Genomic DNA, 21,442 nt, shown 5'->3' with positions numbered 1-21,442 from the left:
CAATTTGAATAAGAAATGTACTCACTGCCTTATGTATGAAACTATAACCCTCTATGCATCACTTTGACAATAAAAAAATAAAAAAACACCTTCATATATATAATCATAAGCTATGTTAATGTTGGGGCTATACCATCTTTTTGAATTACAGGTACTCTGTACATAATTGAAAATGCAAATCATTATTTCTGTAAAAATGTTGTCATTATAACTGGTCAATAAACATTCTGTGAACTTTCCTAGAGTACTCTTTAGGAGCCCCATATGAAGACTTGGAAGGCAGCTAGCTACCAGATTTGAACTTCAGCATGACCAACTGAATTTAGATACAAATTCTTCTAGAGAGAAGAGAGGAACATATTATTGCTATGAGCTGATTAAAAGGAGCAAAGCTCTGGTCAATTAAACTTAAATTATTTTTTTTATATTATTCATTTATTTTCAAAGTGTTGCACAGAGGGGTTACAGTTTCATGTGTAGGGCAGTGCATACATTTCTAATCCAACTTTATTTGAATAAAGATAACATGTTTAATGGTTGATATTATTATATTTATTATTATATTTGTTTGCTTTTCAGATATCTAGAAAATACAGAATATCAAATACACAATAAAGTGTCATCAGATCATCTGCTGTAAAACATAACTTTATCTTCTGCATTTCAATAGCTTCTACAATGAACTTTTGTCATTCTGTTTGTAAAAGCTCAAACTTAGGTATTATATATAATATGATACATAAATGACAATACTATTTATAGAAGATAGGTTATACCGTTTTTGTCCATAGTGAAAAAACTAATGATTTTTAAATATTGCTCAAAAGTATCTATTGTCAAGTATTTCACATGCTTTAATGCAGTTGACAGTCACAGCTATAACCAAGTAGTTTCCAATGTTCTCATTCCAGTTTAATTTTCAGAACACCTGAGATAAATAGCTTGAGCGTTTATTTTGGTTTACAGCCTCAGAGGTTTTAGTCCAAGTTTGGTCGGCTCCATTGCTTTGGGCTGTCCACAAACACATCATAGTGGGAATAATATATTGTAGAGGAGGAACACAAGCAGCAGAGCAAAAAAAACAAAAAAAAACAAAAAGGAAGAAGCCAAGGACAATATACAGGCCCCCATGAGTATTACCTCAGCACTTACTTCCTCCATCTAGGCTAAACCTCCAAATGTTTGTATTACTTCCTAATAATGCCATTAATTATGAATCTATTAATGAGTTATTTGTTCAAATCACAGTCCTCAGAATCCGATCCCTTCTCCAAAGTTCATCAATTGTCAGTGAAGCCTAAGGCATGAGCCTTCTGTGGCCATTTCAGTCTCACATTATAGCACTCTTTTTTACAGAGATGATCAAACTGATAACCAGGGAGATTTGGGATATTTTGCACAGGGAAAAAATGTCAGAGCTACAACAGTAACTTAGCTGTTTGAATTAGTAGAATCGTTATTCTTAACGAAGAAGCAATTCTGTCTCCTCTCAGTTTCCATTTTGGTAAGAGGAGTTACTTTGAATTCTGCATTAAAATAAAATGACATGAATATGTCACAAAATGTATAATACATTCTTTAAACCTCCATGGATCATTTATGTGAAGATATAGTTAGTCTTAACATTAGAATACTTCTCTTTTGCAAACTAATCTAAGCAATTTTTTCAGACTGGGAACATATGAACCATATTATAAGTGATTCAGTAAATCAGAAACCAGGTCCTTGAGATCTAACTCACTCAAGTCTACTTTTCATTAATATATACTGCATTACATATTGACTTGGCATTCCTATAAAAAATTAATGGTTCTTAATTTAAAATATATTTACCTAACATGGTCAATAATTAAATATGAGCTTGTCAAGTAAAATAATTTCATTCAGCCATTCATCAATTCATTGTAGTAAATGTTAATGAGTTTATAAACCTCGTTTGCATTAGAGCAGAAGACGGTGGTTGTCTTCATAGAAAATTCACAGTGAATGTCAAATTATTGTAGAATAAGTCAAGACTATACAAGAATGTACAGTCACAAGCAGATCCACGATAGTGATGGACTGAAATCATCCAGAACTTTTCTTCAGAGACATACTTGTTTGCACACTGTTCTGTCTGACACATAATTCTGTGCAGAACTGGTAAGAAAATTCCAAGGATTTTTTTTTTTTAGGAATCCCATGAGCCACAACTTACTGAATTCAGCAGAGGTCTACCACCATGGCTGCAGTATCTCTATGGTTACCTCCTGGAGGTCTGTCTCTAGTCCAGAACATTCTGTGATGCCTCCATACACACACTGGACAAGAGAAAAAGCAAAGGGATTTTTAGAAGCTGTTCATTTGCAAAAAGATATATGGTTTTGACATAAGCCCAACTGCATGCATATTGGAAAATAAGTCACAACTGCAATAAACTGCCTATAACTCGTAAATAACAAGCAAGGGTAGAAATGGCATACTGGCAAGGAAGGAGTCATTGTTTACTTTTAAATATTTACATTGTTTTTCCATGTTTATTTTATTCAAGATAACTACTTAATAAGCCAAATATAGCTTACTTTAAAAATATGGAATTAGTTTATTTTCTAACTTTGTGTTTATCCATATCAAATTGAGGTTTTGTCTATCATCATTAACAATATTTTTTAAGATTAATGAGTATTCATAGATGCTTACTGTTTTAAAATTGAAACTAATATTTGTCTCAGCAATCTGTCTCTTGGATATTATAATGGCTCAGTCAATTTTGCTACATTCAAACTTAAGTTTTGTTGATGATAACCACAAACATATTTTACTTAAAAATATCTGATGAAAAAAAATTGTCTACTTGAGTCACATATTTCCAACCTGGTATTTCCTTGGTATTTTCCCAAGAATCAATAGTCCTAGAAATGTAAAAATCATTTTAATAACTATTTACTATGGCATAGCATCTCATTCAGAAAAAAAGTAGGTTTCAAAACAAGCTATTTATTGAACTACCATATCAACCATTATTGTACTCCAGTGACAACAGTGATGTCTTTATACACCTACTGTCTTTGTCTTCAATTCTGTAAGTATACCCCAATAACATGTAGCAAAGTCAATCTGGAAATAGTTTTCTCAAACTACATTTACATGAGAGTACAATGACATATCTTCTCAGAGCGTGGTTTGGAGGACTGTTTAATGGACTATTCCAATGTTCTCCAAACAGTGCAATACATTAAGGCCATCACAGATAAGTGTGTTCACATGGGAAACTAATATTGATTTAGGATTTATTTTTCATTCAATGTTAGTATTTCAGTATCCCCTTAAGAAAATCATTGTAAAATTCCATTTGTGTTGTCACGTTTTTCTCAGTTGTCATCTGACCATTTTCTGGCAGTTTTTTTAATAACAGTTGATATGAGGTCTTGTCATCCAAATGTCATATTTTATATTACTTTTTGCATATTTTATATTACTTCTGGTTTATATTTTTGAGAAATTATGCTATAGAGTTTAGTATCTTTAGTTGTTCAAAGTGTTTTCTCTTTGTTTAAATTTCCATCATCAAAATATGTTTGATGTCAAGTGCTGGTGGCTCATACATGTAATTCTAGCTACCCAGGAGGCTGAGATCTGAGGGTTGTGGTTCAAAGTCAACCCAAGCAGGAAAGTCTGTGAGATTCTTAAATCCAATTAACCACAAGAAAACTGAAGTGGCCCTGTGGCGTTAAGTGGTATACTGCTATCCTTGAGCAGAAGAGCTTAGAGACAATGCCAGGACCCCAGTTCAAGCTCCAGGACCAACAAATGTAAATAACTAAAATGACATGTTTGATAACTATATGATTTCTCTCGGAATTGAATTAGGGTCTTTCTGGATAGCCAACAGTTCATTCTTTGTATCATGTCAGTAGATGATATTCAAAGAGAACATATGAAAATATTTCCATGAGTTCTCCTTACTTTCTGTAAGATATTTATTAGGAGGGACAAAGTATTTTTAAATATAAGTTAGCATTAGTGTTTATTAAATTTTATGCAGTGTATAATATTCATTTTGACCTTCATTGTCTTCACTGGTAATAAGTGGGAACAATTACTTAGGTTTGATTAGGAAGTATTGTGCACACTGGAAAGGAAGATAGTTTATTTGGCTTGAGAAATTACAGTTCATTTTATCTTCTTTCCACTGACCCAGTAAAAACAATAAAGATTCTTACAATTATATGATATCATTAGGAAAAAGAAAAATTTATTTTCCATTAATAGAGAACAATATCTTCCTTCAACAAAGAAAGTACTTTGAACTGTGAGGGAAAAATCACCTGGTTGGAAGTTCATTATGACGGGTAAGCTAGGAAGCACCCAGTGAGTACACTACCAATTTAGGTTTCAAAGATACAGTGTCTTTGATTCAAATCTTGCTCTTTTAGTAATATTTAAGGGTTTACCAATAAAATGGAGATAGTATCTTTCTCATAAGAATAAGATCAAATGGTATTAATTCACAGGAATAATTTAACACAGTACTTCACAAATTGGAATTTGGTAAATGTTAACTGTGGAAGTTACTGCTTTGGGCATTTGTTTTTTTTTTTTAAATATAATTTCCATTGTTCCTATAATAAAGGCTGGTAGTAGTATGTGTTTAATAGACACATATTTACACATTTACTTTCTTTTGGTCCTCTGTAGGAAAAAATATGCAAAATGTAACTTTAATAGTATCTGTGACTGATGTTAACAACTTAGGTATAAATACCCATGTCTAAAATTGGAGTCTATAAACATGTAGTTTACAAAATCTGAAATGCACACCTGCTAGTAAGAAAGAGCTGGCACAAGATTGCCAGATTTATCTGTGACATTCTCTTCCATATTGATGCACCCATGCAAGTAAAACAGCAAATAAATGGCACGTATCTGAGACCTTTTCACTGAAATATTTTCTGATTCTCACTGTCAGGCCACAGAAGCTATGATTTTGGTGATAATACATAAAAAGTATTCATTAGAACAATTGGTCACTCACAGAACTGCCAGAAAAGTTAGAGTAACACTCCTGTAAAAACAGGAATTTAGGGCTGGGGATATGGCCTAGTGGCAAGAGTGCTTGCCTCGTATACATGAGGCCCTGGGTTCAATTCCCCAGCACCACATATACAGAAAATGGCCAGAAGTGGCACTGTGGCTCAAGTGGCAGAGTGCTAGCCTTGAGCAAAAAAAAAAAAAAAAAAAAAAAAAAGCCAGGGACAGTGCTCAGGCCCTGAGTCCAAGCCCCAGGACTGGCCAAAAACAAACAAACAAACAAACAAACAAACAAACAAACAAACAAAAAAAACCAACCAAACCAAAAAAAAAACCAACAGGAATTTAAGGCAGGCTACTTTATAGGTCTGTAATGATCTCAGGCTCTACTAAGAATATTAAATGCAACTATTTTCACAGAAAGTACCAATGAAGTCGTGACTTCTTCTCTCACTGCCCCCTGCTGCTGAAAGGGATCAGGGACAGTGTTTGCATGACTACCTCCACCATTTCTGATGCAGACCCGTGGACAGTCATAAAAGAAGCTGAGCATTAAATACTACTTTGTTTTAATGATAGAAAGTAGACACTGCCTAGAGTAATGAATTCCACAAATATAGAAAGGATTTATTTGGGTTCTTAAAAAGCAAGGAAGAGAAAGAACAAATTGTCCTTGGCAGAGAAGATGAAGAATGCTATGCAATTGTCCTTCTTTTGATCCCAACATAAAACAGGACTGACCTATCTTCAAAATATTTTATTCAACAACTGAAGATGAACAGTGAAATCTGACCTTCGAGTATCCTTACCTAGTAACAACTGCCAGTTGTCAGTCAACATACTCGTTCCCACAGTACTGATGAACAGTGCTGATGAACTTCCATTTAAAATAACTTCCCTAGATTTCTCTGCCCTAATTCAACATTTCATTTGTTCTCCAGGTATGTACCAGATGCCCTCCTAGCCTGTTTATAATGTGTTGTGGATCTAAGTTCTAGTCTTCTTCTTCCCTTCCTTCCTTCCTTCCTTCCTTCCTTCCTTCCTTCCTTCCTTCCTTCCTTCCTTCCTTCCTTCCTTCCTTCCTTCCTCCCTCCCTCCCTCCCTCCCTCCCTCCTTCCTTCTTTCCTTCCTTCCTTTCCTTCTCACTAACTCTCGCTCTCTCACTGTCCACTCATTCTCCTTTTCTTTCCTTTTATTTTACTGGTAAGTGCTAGGGTTTGAACACATGGCTTCGCACCTGCTAACTAGGGCTCTACACCTAGGTTGCACTTAGATCAGTTTTTCACTGTTTATTCTTAACCTTACCCCTCCCTTCCTGCCGAGGCATGTGCTTGAGCCAAGGCCTAGCCACTTTAGGCTTCTATTAGTGGCTGTGATCACATGCATACGTCACTATGTCCACCATCACTTTGGGAATTTTCATTGATTTTCTTCTTAGTCCTGGCTTGCAATTATCATCCTCTTATTTTCAGTCTCCCACATAGCTTTACCTGACATGTAGCTGAACCCAGATATGGGTGGAGAATATCTTGTAAACGTTTCTGCCTGTGGACTTTGAGTAGTGATCTTCCCTTTTCAGACTCTTAGGTAGGTAAGACTTTGAGTCACTATAAGTCACAGGCACCTGACCTCTATAATGTCTTTACTCTCTCAACAAAATCACTTTATTGGAGAATTTTTATTGGAAATTTTTTCTGACTTTGACAATACACAGCCTTGAAGAGGGTGCATATTCCAAATAGATATAAAGATATGTCACCATGAAGTGGTATATAAAGAGCTCTATCCTCAACACAGAGTTTCAGTAATTGTTCCTTTGCTTGTTTAAAATACCATTTTTATTTTGCAAGTTTTCATGAAAATAAATCTATTAGAACTCTGCAACATAGTAGCTTTGATGTTATCGCAGGGGTGTTTTATGGTCTATAATATTGTGGGTTTTTAAATCATTGATTATCTACAAGTGTATTACATTTAGGCAATCCTAAAAGATATTAAGATAGTAATGAAAAACCAATAGAGTTATGAGGGTTATTTCAGTGAAAATGTTGAAATATAGAGGTTATTTATAAAAATAGGGTACTGTCCTTTACACTAAAACATCAGCATATATTTGTTAGCAGTCCTGTGGGATGCTTTCAGTAGATCAATGAACTTTAACTCAACTAACTCTGTTTTAAGTAACTGTATATGTTTTCCAGAAACTGTGTTGCCTAACACAAATACAAAGCAGAATAATGACATTTATCTCCACATATTTATTTTATGCTTTTTAAATGTAAGCATGAATGTCCTGCTAAGATTTGGTGTACAATATACTTTCTGTTCCTTGCCCACGTTCCCATACTCAGCCTATCCATAATTTCAGCACAACATCAATGGACAGTTCCCCCAAACTGCTGGCCTCTCCTTCCTTAAGGGTTAACTTAAGTGATTCTGCATCTTCATTATCTTCAAATCCACAGTAATTATCTTGTCCTAGAAGTTCAGGGAGGCTAAATCCCATAAGGAAGAATACAAGTATTGTTCTCAATCCAGCTTTCTCTTGAGGGAACTTAAACTAGTCAATTTCAAATTTATATCTGTTCTCTTATTTTGCTTTGTGATCTTCTCTCTCTATCCGTCTCCCTGTCTTTGTCTGTAACCTGTCTTTCTTTTACTTTCCGCCCTTCATTCTATCCCTCCTTTCTTTGTTCACATTCTGCATAGGTTTTATTACCAAAAGCAAAGAAGGACCTAAACACTAATGTCACACACCTATAATCTTAGCTACTCAGAAGGATGATATGTGGAGGACAGCAATTAGATACCAGTAAAGAGAGGGAAAGTATCCATAATACTCTGACACCAATCAACCAGTAAATGATTTCTGGATAGCATGACCAAAGTGGTATATCACCAGCAGAGTGAGTAAGCTGAGGAAGAACACAAAACCCTGAATTCAAGCCTTTGTATGAGATAACTAAGGAACTATTTGGATAAAGATTCATTTGGAATATTGCCTTCAATGCACTTGTTACATATTCTTGTAGAACTATTTATTTATCCTTCAGGGACATGACAAATGCTAAATAATTTTGCATTAAAATGCCACTATCAGATATACTCAAAACACCAATATTATTCCATATCAAATATTTTGATGTCATACTATTGCAGAGATTTTAAAGAAAATATTCCTGACAAACTTTTTTTTATATAAGACAGCACTTTTCAGCCCATGAAGAAATAAGTTATAAAGCTAAATGCAAGAGTAAAATATGAATGTGTGAATGCACAAATATATTAGCAGTGAAGAAAATTAGAGACCAGTCTAACCCTCAATGGAGGCATAAGAATCCAAATTCTCATAGTTGGAAAGTTTGCTGCAATACGAGTTAGCCAATAATTCTTATAATAAAATTGTTTGTTGTCACAAAGAATAGTACTGCTTACAATATATTGGGGATTACAAATTTCAGATAGATATTTCAAAGTGTTCTTTTCTAAATAGTAACATTCAAAAGAGAGAGAAAGAGGTGCTCACTTTGGCAGCACATCTATTAAAACTGGAATAATACAGAGATTAGCATGGCCCTTGCTCAAGGATGACATGCAAATTTGTGAAGTGTTCCATATTTTTAAGTAACAAGTTTGATAAGAAATGTACTCACTGCCTTACATAGGTAACTGTAACCCCGCTGTACACACCTTGACCATAAACATTTAAAAATATAAAATAAATTCGTAAAACTAAAAAAGACAGATAATATTAATGTTATCACAAAATTGATCTGATAAATAAACTCAACCGTTCCTTGACATTGTAGGAATATTATTCTTCTGTTGTGGATGGAGAAGCATAAAGTTTGATTAATGGTCTGCTAAACTTGGCATTGATTCAAGTCATATTTCACCAATAAACCAAAAACAAATCTTTTGTAGATTGTTAAATTACCTGCCATGATTTTTCTAATATAGTAACATTCTCTCTAACAAGATTCACTCCTAATTGTGTGAGAATTCTTCTTATGCTTTTAATTAATATATTCACTCAACAGCCTTTGATGACTATATTTAGAAAAAAATATCAAATGCATTGAAGGCAAACCACTCACCAACCCTTAATTTCAGCAAAGCAAAGCTCCTCTGTTTCTAAGCTGCATAACAGCTCACTGACTCAAATCATTTAGTTATCATTAAAAGTGGGAATTGATGTGGCATATATCTGAAAGAAATCAAGGAAAAACTCCTTTGCAAAATCATATGTTTCTCTAGAATAATTCAATGAATCGTCACAATATGACAACTGTGTGATTTCTTGTAAAAAAAAAAAAGTCAAACAGCATGAAGCACAAAAATTATGGATTTCATTTCACATTGAAGCCTCTGAGACACATTCTTTCATTTACAGAATCTTGATGCCAGAATGTACACAAGCTAAATAAATTAGGGAATGGAGAATAAATAAATAAGTTTGGTTATGCTGAAAAATAAAAGCATAAAAAGCAGTGTTTAACCAACCTTTCCTCAAAGTACAGAAGGATAAGGGCAATGTAGGTACAAATTTTAAACTTTCATGTCCAAGTCAAATGTATGAGAATCTCATCAAGAGACTTTCAGGAAAGATAGCTATCTTGAGAACATCTAGAAATATGTTAACTGAAACCAAGTCAGTATCAGTAGATGAAATTTCCAGTAAAACCTTAATAAAACAGCAGATTACCTAACCTAAAGGAAACGTCTAAAAAATCCATAGAAATTGTGGTTTCTTGTTCAGTTGAAGCATGTAATATTCACTTGATTTGACTGTTCTATTCTAAGCATATTCAGCCATAGCCATGAAATTCTCTTTTGAATTCAATAGCATATTTTAAATCATTTTGTTCATTGTTCCTGATTTGTCCTTCTTTTAAAATGTGCCAGGCAGAGAGTATTTTGCACTATCAAACTCTTTGTTGATATCTGTGTAGAAAGATTATTGTTATTTCCTAAGCCTCATGCAAATGGACGAAGCTTCTCATAAAGGTCACGTGAAACTTCCTGTGAATATGAAATAAGAAATGCTTTTCTCTCCATTTTATTTAGCTATGCAGAGGCTATCTCCCCCTGATGACCTGACACAGACCCAGCCAGCACCATCCATAATGAAAATCAATACCACCAAGTCACTAAACAATTACTTTGTCTTCTTTAAAATGCACAAGTCTTCAAAAAAAAAAAAAAAACCCAACCAAAAACAGGGATTTAGAGGCTGATTAATTTGCCATTTGTCTAGCAGATTGCACTAGTTGCATTATTTAAGAAAGCCATGTCTTTATGCCCTCCAAGGCTAAAAGAAATAAAAATATTGAGAATCACCAGTCGCCATTAAAGGCATTTAGTAACACAATGTATGGCCCACTGGAGGTATTACTGGTTGGTAGTACTCAGAACTTAGCTCAAATGTACTACCACAATGGGCTGTGACTCCATCATCCATCTGTCTATCTATCTATCTAATAAGAAAAATATTACAGTTTAAAAATGTCTATCCATCTGTTAGCCATTCATGTAAATGGACAATTTATAGTCATATTTTCTATAAAAAGAAAAAATACCATTTTAAGTCTTTGCGCTTTGTTTCACCTTCCTTTCATATTACTGCATGTGTTGATTCTGTCATGAAAATATTTATCTCTTCCTCTTTATTCTCATCACAAGTGCACAATCTTTTCACATGTACTTCTGTACTCATCACTTTGTTCCCCAATAGCCATAGAAAAATTCACTAGATTTTTCATTATATCCATTTTTCTTCCTCATACTGACCACCTTTTTGAAAAATACACAGACGTGTTTCAAGTTCCAATTTATTAATTTAAATTCTCAACTCTTAGATATTTCTTTGATTAATTACATTATTTTTTTGGAGGCAAGCTGAAAAAAACTGTTTAATCAAGTTTTAAAAAATATTGAAGGTATTTTATTTAAAATGCACTTATGGACAACAATGTCATATAAAGGACATGTCTTAAAGTAAACATATAGAGATTTAAATGGAGATAGATCACCTTCCATAGTTATTCATTGACAGGTCTCCAGGAATTTAGAAATGGGAACAAGAGAAAGAAGATGACAGAAAAATTGGTTGATATTGTTACATGAGGTAAAGTAGACTTCTGGTAGAAGTTGTGGCATGTCTCTGAACATAGTCATGCAGGGGAGAGAATAGGGAGTAAACCTTTAATACTTTCTAATATATTTTGAATGTTAGTGTGCATTATAAAACATATTTGTTGATATGGAATTTAACTGTTAATCCAACTACTTTTTATTTAAGTGGATGAAAATAATTTCTCAGTGTATGTTTTCATGATGAACAAGCAAGCTAAGAATAAAATGATCATTCATCCTATTCTGAGATGACATATTGTAAATAGCTTTGCTCCTTCAATGCACTCATGACTCAAGTTATTTTAAAGAAAATTAGTAGTAGGTCTTTCAGAGATTTCGAAAAGCATTTGAATTTTAGAAACTGTTTAAGAATTTAGTTGATTGTTGATGATAGGAGAGTTTTCTCAATGTGAATGCTGTACTCTATACCTAAAGAAAATGGATCTTTCATTTTCATGGTATTTCTATGGCAATATAATCATACATCACTTGTATTACTACTAAAGCAATATTTTGTAATAAGGGACAGAAAGCAGATTTTATTAGCATTAATTGATAGATAAGCAAAACAAAGCTCAGAGTTGAAGTGATAAACTGAAAATCACATGGCTTTCAAGTTGTGAAATTACTGATGCAGAATTCATGTGCCATAACTTCAGTGCCATTCACTCTATCTTATGCAAGATCATGATGTCAAAAATATCAAGGAAACAACCAACTCACACCCATGATTTATTCTCTGTTTATTTTATTCAAGCAAAGAGTAGAAGGAGTAGATATGCAAGAAGATGAAGAAAAAAAAAAGAGTTGCTTATATATATCATCACTACCATTCTGCCAGAATTTAAAACAAGTCTCATATTTCCTTAATGTCCTCTCCACATTGCTGTACAGTTAAGAACTATTCAAAGACATACTGTCCTATGACAAAGGGGAAAGTGTGATTGTCAGTATTCAGCAAGCAGTTAGCAAGGGAACATCACACCCTTAAAGTTCACAGCTGCCTGCTGTCACCAGCTCTCACCTGGGCTACCTAAACAACAGCATCAGGGGGCTTTAGGACCTAACCTTACCTGTTCCCGACAACATTTCTAGAAATGCAAATTGAATTAAAGTTTTTGTCTATGCACTTTATAATCATGGTTTAGTAACAGTGCTTATGTAATTAAAATCACTTGTCTAAAATAAATTGCTTCCAGAAATCAAAACTCTCATAAGGATTGTTAAATAAAGGTATAGATTGATTTTCTCTAGTAGATTACATCTAATGCTATTTAATATAAAAATAAAAATGAGAACAAATACCAGCTAACTCTTTATCACTAGATCAAATATATCAATGATGTTTTACCTTACATTATCACCAAAATAAAATTTAAAACTGTAATATTTTGGGATGCTGTATGAGATTGAATGTACATGCTTTATAAAAGTGGTCCCCTATATATGTGTTCTATCAATGCATGCTTGACTTGGCTATTCGTATTTTATCTACTCCCACAGCTAAAAACACTTACTGACACTGAAATAATTTTTTGTGCAAACACCATAGTCCAATATCATAATAGTTCACTAATTATAGTATATTGCTTTAGTTCAGTTACATGTAATATACATGTACTGGTATTTTGAACAGAATTTGTTTGATTTTAAATTATAAAAAGAATACAAGGACTTAAATGTTATAATATATTTATGATTAAGTAATATATTTGTCCTTTTAGAAATTCTGGTTCACTAATTATATAAGGATATCATGTCCTATTCTTTGCTTTTAGCATGATTTAAATCCTTATAACAAAGTACACATAAATGCAAATATATAAAGCCTTAAGCCTTTTATTTTATTTTTACATTATAGTAAAAAGAATTTATAGTAATGAATTTAAAGTAACAGGTCAGCAAAAGTAGCTAAGAAAATAAAGTAGGAAAGCCAATGACCTTAATTTATAATTTATATATGTATATATACATATATATGTATACACACAAACATACATATACGTATATGTATATACGTATATGTATGTGTGTATACATATATGTATACACACATGCATATATATATATATATATATATATATTTGTCAGTCATGGGCTTGAACTCTGGGCCTGGGTGCTATTCCTGACTTCTTCAGCTCAAGGCTAGTGTTCTACCACTTGAGCCACAGAACCACTTTTGGTTTTCTGGTGCTTAATTGGAGATAGAGTTTCAAGGACTTTCCTTCCCATCCTGGCTTTGAACCATGATCCTCAGGTCTCAGCTTCCTGAGTAGCTAGGATTACAGGTATGAGCCACTGGTGCCTGGCTTACCTTATATTTTCTATAGAAGTGTATGTTATTTATTATATATTCATAGATATGAATTATATATATACACATCGATATGTAATAGTGGATATTATTTACATGTACTATCCAAGGTATGTGTAAATTTTACATTACCTCTTTTCGTGCTTCATTTTCTCCATTAAGTATGCTGAGGTTTTCAAGAGCAACAAATAAAACTAAGTAATGACTTACTGCATTAGTATTTACATGAACTTGAATATATTCATTCTTATGTTAAAGCAAATAAGTAGGTATTATTTGCTCTATAATACAGAATTGAAGACTAAAGTTAAATGGAGATTTAGTCCACCAACACTAATCACCAAAAAAAATAAAAATAAAAATAAATAATAGGATTTAATAACACATCTAGGTGACTTCAAAGTTCTTAATTTTCTTACTCTACTACATTTCTTTTGTTAATGGAGTTGAAAATCATTTGTAATATGATTGTTTGACATACCAATTCCTGATATGAAAGATATTTTTGTTTCATGATTTCTTCTTTATATTTCCTGAGAGTAAAGTACTTGAGCCACAGCGCCACTTCTGGCCGTTTTCTGTATATGTGGTGCTGGGGAATTGAACCCAGGGTTTCATGTATACGAGGAAAGAACTCTTGCCACTAGACCATATTCCCAGCCCATGACAAATATCTTTTAGCTCACACAACTTTTATTACAATGTGGTTGCATAAATAGATGCCACATTATTTTTAATGAAACATTTCTACATACCTGAATGCTCTCATTTAAATTCTTAACTACTCTACACTTAGGTTGTTTCTCCTACCAAAAGAAATTCAAATTGTCAATCTATATTCAAATTGGGCTAGCCAAATGAAAGAGATAGGAACATGGGAAATTTCCCTGGTAAGTATGTATACATTCATATAAAGAGCCTTTGTCCATGAGAAGGTACTTTTTCACTGAGTGTCAGCCATATTGATAACTAATACAGGTTTTAATATAAACATTTTACGAATTATGATTATTTCACATTTCTTAATGAATTTCAGTATCTATGGAATAAATGTTTTTACGTAGAGCAATGTTCTTGAAACCATATTTCTTAGATATTTAGAGTTCTGATGGATGTCTGAGGGGATTTTTGTAGATGAAATGAATTAAGCTAGTGCATGATACTGGAGCCTAGTTTGTTTCAACCAAGGGAAGAGGCAGATGTTTCTTTGATATATTGTAAATTATTTTGTCTAATGTGTTAGAATCTGTGACCTATGAATCTCCAAAGGTTTATCAAATATTAAGTTTGAGAAGTGTTTAATGATCCCACTGTCAAGGAAACCAAAGAAACCCATGAAAGTCTTAAGAAAATATACCTGTAATAGAACAATAGTGATACTAACAAAATCAAGAAGACCTACTAGCATCACTACTTGCTTAAGGCCATATATTTGAAACATGTTCAATAAATCCTTCATACAACTGAAAAAATAGAAAATCTTACCTTCATTATCTTCATTTTCAAGATGTGACAGTAAGGGTTTTCACTCATGGTCAAATAGCTGTTAAGTGATGGGAGGGATTCAGGGCTGAATAGTACAGTTATTATATATTATTCTCCCTCTCATATTTCTCCAAAAATCAAGGATATATATATGATATATATGACACATATGATATATATGATATATAATATATAATGATATATATGATATATAATCATATATATCATATATATATATGGTGGTACCTAAAATGAAAAAAGTAAATATCAGATGAAATCCAAGATTCAGACCCACATACTCCACAGAAGCCCAACCCATTTTCTCTGTATTATTTTGCCACAACATGTACATAAGACACTGCCATCATAATGACAGGATCATTTGTTTATCTTGGTTAAATGTAAACTTCTCATAGCATTTTAATATGAAACAAAAAAGAAATACTTTTAAGCCAGGCACAAGTGGTGGCTCACACTTAATAACATAGCTAATCCACCAGCTGAGATCTAAAAATCATAGTTCCAAGCTAGCCAGTACAGGAAATTCTGAGATATTTAACTCCAATTAACTACCAAAAAGACAGAAGTGATGTAAATTAGAGTGCCTAGCCTTGAACCAAAGAGCTCAGGGAGCACCTTGGCCCTGATTTTGTTTCCCAGAATGCCACACACATGCACACATTTCTTAGAAAGACCAATAACAAAAGTGCACAGAAAAATCATTTCCAAAAATCTCAACTTCTACAAATTACCTGATGATTTAACAATTACTTTACAAGTTTCAATTCTACCTATTTTTCACTATTAGGCAACAATTTAATAATATCTGAAAACTTTTTTTTCAAGCAATTCACTGTCATTATACTCATCAAATAAAATATTCTGTTGATAGTGCCTCTTAAAAATTCAGATTACTACTTTATAAATTTATCACACACTATTTCCTCACCATTGAAAAGGGTTTACTCCTCAGTATCCACTTTTGCCATTATTGGCAGGCTTACACTGCTCTCCAATGCAGGCTAGAATTGCAATTTCTAACTCTACCCCTTATAATATGTGTTCTTGTTTTTAAACATGATTTTCTTTCTTCTGACTACCTTTTTATTATTTTGATCTATGAATCTCTGAGAGCAAGCACCATTCTTTCCATTTTGAATAAAGTTAAACCTAAGTAAGACAAATGATGAACCTAGGACAAAAGGAATGGAGAATTTGTTAATATATCTATTCCGCTTTTATGAATCCTCTTATAACCAAGCCACATCATGCATAGTACATGCTAGTAGGAACCAAGTGAAAGAAATAAGCTTAACCCAGTAAGTGACCCATGGGAAACTTCCTGGGGCCAGACAGTTTATAAACAAATAATTGCTCAAAAAAGTATTCTGGTTTTTCAGAGACCAAGTAAAAAATGATATTTAAATACTCAAAAATGGTTTCATTTGTCATTTCTATGTTTAGATTCCAGGTATTAAGAATAAACATGACTATTTTTAGAAACTTGATGGCCACTAATTAATCTTATCAGTAGCCAAAAATATTCTGTTTATTCAACAGGGTGAGAGCCAGACTGCTGCTTTTAGCACTGGGTCTCTGTGTCTTCTGCTCGATTGTTTGCATGGACAGATGCTCTAGTGCCAGGCAGATAGAAACCACTTAAATTCTTCTGAATCTTACATCACTCGAACAGCCACCTTCTCAGTGCAGAATTGCCAATCTATATTAGTAACATAATTGCCACTGAGATTAAGATCTATGTTGGGTGATAAACCTAGAAAATACTTAAAACTTTTGGAGCAAATGAAATCATGAATATATTTTCTAGGTTAAAAAGTGTTTATCTAGTCCAAAAATTATGCACAGCATAGAAACTTTAATCTTTGTAAATGGAAGTATTAGACTATCTGGAGCCTTCTTCCTAATAACTGGCAAAATATGTAAGAGGAATATTATTGGTTGCATACACACAACATTTTGGCTTCCTTAAGTAATCTAATTTTAGTTATATTATTGACAAGGTTTTTCTGACATATTCCTGTGTAAATATGCATTTGCTCCTGTTTTGATCAAAGTATAATCTACTCCCTAATATAGATAAATAATCTACTGTGAAATAGGATACCATATTTTCTAATCAGCCCATCATATTTAAGTTTGTGTTAGATAGCCAGTCTCATATTCAATGACTGTACAAAGAACTATAATCTGCACATATTTAGTTCCTTAATTTTCATACAACATTACTTCTCAGATGTATCATTCACCTTGTACATTATCTTATTTATCATCTGTTTGTTATATGTGTCTTAAGAAGGTTTGCGTCTTAGGTCATGTAGATGTATGAAGGGATTGATTCTCCCAGAGTAAGAAAATTCCTAGAAACATAAAATACCTGGCCAGCAAGCTCAATATTGAGATGCAATGCAAATGCCGTGTTTTATAGACAGTTTGAGTCTGTCCTCCAAAGGTTCACATATTGCAAGCAAAGCCAGAAGTGATGAGACTTTTAAGAAAGTATGATGTAGTAGATTGATCACTAGTAGATAAGATCACGAGTTTCACCGCCCTTGGATAGGCTTAAGGTAGCTCTCTAAAGGCTTCAGAGGTCTTATAGGTGTGGGTTACAAGAGCAACATTGACCTCTGAACCACCCTTGGCCTTCTGTTTCAAGTCATAATCCCTTCCTCTCTCCCATGATCCTTTTTTTTTGTAATACCATTCTTCACAAGGCTGATGCTAGAGGTTGAATGACTGAAACATTTGATCTTGTACTTTCCATCAAAATTATTAGCAAAGGAAAGCTTTCTGATACTATGAAGTTAGTCTGCCTTGGGAGTTTTGTTTTAATAATAAATAGTGGACTAATAATTCACATTATTACTCACCCCTTCACTGGACATTTCAGTACATTATGCTATCCCATATGTTCTAAATCATTCCAGAAAAAGTTTAAAAAAAACCCTAAAGACCACTCTTATATTTCAGATCCCAGTGAATTTTTAAAAATATAATTCTAAATTAAAATCTTGGGTACTTTGTTGGGACCTTTCCTTTCCTCAAAAACCCCAATGACAACATACCATGGAACACAGGACTCTAGACATTTACACACAGTGAGACCAAAGGAGTATATTCAAAGGAGAGGGACACAAACTCTCAATGTCTATGTGCATCTGGTCATATAAACTAATATTTATGAAAATGAATTCCAGGAAATGGAAACAAGAGGTTACTCTTTATTGCTCTTCTTATCTTTTTTCTTTTACTCTTGTTTGTTCATTTGTCTGTCTTTAGGAAAGTAAGGCAAGCACAGAAATGGAGGGAAAATAAGTGTAACCCCTCTGAACATCACCTTGATAACAACAATGAAAAAATAAACAATGAAGACTCTTGCCCATACTCTCCTTTCATTCCTTTTAGGTCTTGATTGACATGGAGCTAACATCTATGCCTTCCGCTAGATGCAACTCAGAAGGTACTCTTGTGTGATAGTTTAATTTGAATATGAGCAAGCATTTAGAGACAATTTTTCTCTTCAGAGAAAATAAGGTTCATAGTGTTGCATATTATAAAACATCACTGACAATCAGATAAATTCAGAATGCAAGACATTCTATGACATCTTGATTTCTTTAAGAGACAATGTAATTGAAAAATAGTATTATAAATGACACACAATTTCATATGGAAAGAGACCTAGAAGACGTTTATAGAGATATTATGCTGGGAACTTCTATTACCTAAATGTGGTTTCTAAAATATATACACTGAAAACTTAAAATCCAGGGCAACAGTATTTGAAGATGGTGCCTTTTGGAAGGTGTTATGTGATCGGGCTCCACTCCTAAAAATGGTTGAGGCTTTTAAAGGAAGGCCCTTCAGGTGTGGATTTACTTTTGTCTGTTTTGTGATGGTACAGCACCTGTGCTCTTATTAATGTTTCCATCTTATTTGCATGTGTGTATGTAGCAAGAAGGCATTTATCATAAACTAGATACTGACATCTTTTCCTTGGTCTTCCTATCACTTAAAAGTGTCATAAATACATTTCTGTTCTTTATATTATACAATATCAAATATTTTGTTATAGCAGCCAAATAGATTGTAGCAGAAACTGTATGTACTTTATGCTAAAATATATTTTAAAACCTTTTAAAACTAAAATTTCTTAATTAAATTATAAAGATGTGATCCTTGGTTGGATTCCGTTTGGGAAACTAAAATAACTGAGAAACAAATATTGAAAAGGTATTGGAGTATATCATACAATTATTCTTTTTTTTCAGTTGAGGTTATATATCCTATATAATTAACAAGAGAAAGTACTTTTTCTTAGAGAAATCATGGTGGAGTAATTAGGGATATCCTCCTCCTCCTCCCCCTCCTCCCCCTCCTCCCCCTCCTCCCCCTCCTCCCCCTTCTCCCCCTCCTCCTCCTCCTCCTCCTCACCTGAGCACTGTCCATGGCTTCTTTTTTAAGGCTGGCACTCTGCCACTTGAACCACAGAACCACTTCTGGCCGTTTCCTATATATGTGGTGCTGAGGAATTAAACCCAGGGCTTCATGTATACACTACAAGCTCTCTTGCCACTAGGCCATATTCCCAGCCGCCAATTCTTATTTTCTTTAAGAAGATATACAAAGGAATTTCCATTCACTAAAGCAGTTCATGAATACTGTATGTACATCTTGATCAATGCCTTCCTTCTTCAACATTCTCACTTCTTACCCCTCCCAATCCATCCCTGCCCTTACTTATCTTAAATTTAGGTTGTCTAATTAATTTTTTGCCTTATTAGCAGTTTATTTGTAATGCATCTTGATCCAAATCATTGCTAAACATCTTCATTGCCCTTTGGGCCTAGCCCTTCCTTCCTTTCTTTCTTTCTCTTCTTTCTTTCTTCCTTCCTTCCTCCCTTCCTTCCTCCCTTCCTTCCTTTCTTCCTTCCTTCCTTCCTTCCTTCCTTCCTTCCTTCCTTCCTTCCTTTCCTTCCTTCCTTCCTCCCTTCCTTCCTTCCTACCCTTGTTTCTTTCTTTCTTTCTTTCTTTCTTTCTTTTTTCTTTTTCTTTCTTTCATTCTTTCTTTCTTTCTTTCTTTCTTTTTCTCTTTCATTCTTTCTTTCTCTCTTTCTCTTTCTCTTTCTCTCTTTCTTTCTCTCTCTCTCTTTCTTTCTTTCTTTCTTTCTTTCTTTCTTTCTTTCTTTCTTTCTTTCTTTCTTTCTTTCTTTCTTTCTTTCTTTCTTTCTTTTTCTTTGTGGTTGTGGGGCTTGGACTCTGGGTGTGGGCACTCTCCCTGAGCTCTTAAGCTCAAGGCTAGTGCTCTACCACTTGAGCCACAGTGCCACTTCCTGTTTTCAGGTGGTTTCTTGGAGAAGAGTCTCATAGACTTTTCTGCCCAGGTTGGCTTTGAACCATGATCCTCAGATCTCAACCTCCTGAGTAGCTAGGATTTCAGGTGTGAGCCACCAGCATCCAGCTACCCCTTCTGTTATATTGCTCAATTCTGTGAAATATATAATGGATTCTTGCCTGCATTTTTCTCCCTTCTACCCTCTTTCTTCCACCCGTCTCACTTTGACCCCAACCTAGCCTTTTGTTATTTTTTTTCAAATTTTTATTATCAAACTGATGTACAGAGAGGACACTTTCATACATTAGGCATTGGATACATTTCTTGTACTGTTTGTTACCTCGTCCCTCATATCCCCCTCCCTCCTCCCCCTTTCCCCTTCCCCCCATGAGTTATTCAGTTCACTTACACCAAACAGTTTTGCAAGTATTGCTTTTGTAGTTGTTTGTCTTTTTTTACCCTGTGTCTCTCAATTTTGGTATTCCCTTTCAATTTCCTACTTCTTTTTTTTAAGTTTTTATTATAAAACTGATGTACATAGAGGTTACAGTTTTATACGTTAGGCATTGGATACATTTCTTGTACTCTTTGTTACCTTGTCCCTCAAACCCCCCTCCCTCCCCCCCTTACCCTTCCCCCCCCCCCCGGAGGTGTTCAGTTCACTTACACCAAACATTTTTGCAAGTATTGCTTTTGTAGTTGTTTCTCTTTTTTTACCCTGTGTCTCTCAAATTTGGTATTCCCTTTGAATTTCCTACTTTAAATACCCATAAACACTGTTTCCAATATACTCAGATAAGATTACAGCAATAGTGTAGGTACAACCACAGGAAGGTGATACAAGAACATCATCAATAATAGAAGCTACAGATAAACATAGGATGTTGAAAGTAGTTACAACTGTGATATAACAATTGTTTCCACAACATGGATTTCATTTCTCTTAGCATCATCTTATGTGTTCATAAATGTATAGCTATTGGGCCTTGTGATGCTATGCTATGACTTGCCTAAACCTGTACTAATTATTCCCAATAAGGGAGACCATAGAGTCCATGTTTCTTTGGGTCTGGCTCACTTCACTTAGTATAATTTTTTCCAAGTCCTTCCATTTCTTTACAAATGGGGCAATGCCATTCTTTCTG

General features: G+C 33.9%; 1 non-coding gene and 1 pseudogene across 1 annotated transcript; one reads left to right on the top strand and one right to left on the bottom strand.

The window, feature by feature from the left end:
- LOC125352742 overlaps positions 1-21,442 on the bottom strand; it is a 189,914-nt pseudogene that overhangs the window by 82,030 nt on the left and 86,442 nt on the right.
- LOC125341105 lies at positions 8,529-8,632 on the top strand. Its single transcript, XR_007208876.1, has one exon. It is a non-coding gene; the product is annotated as a U6 spliceosomal RNA (small nuclear RNA).

Source organism: Perognathus longimembris, chromosome 1, assembly GCF_023159225.1.
Source record: "Perognathus longimembris pacificus isolate PPM17 chromosome 1, ASM2315922v1, whole genome shotgun sequence".
NCBI lineage: Eukaryota > Metazoa > Chordata > Mammalia > Rodentia > Heteromyidae > Perognathus > Perognathus longimembris.
The sequence above is the reverse complement of the archived record's forward strand: the minus strand, read 5'-3'. Positions and strand labels throughout refer to the sequence as shown.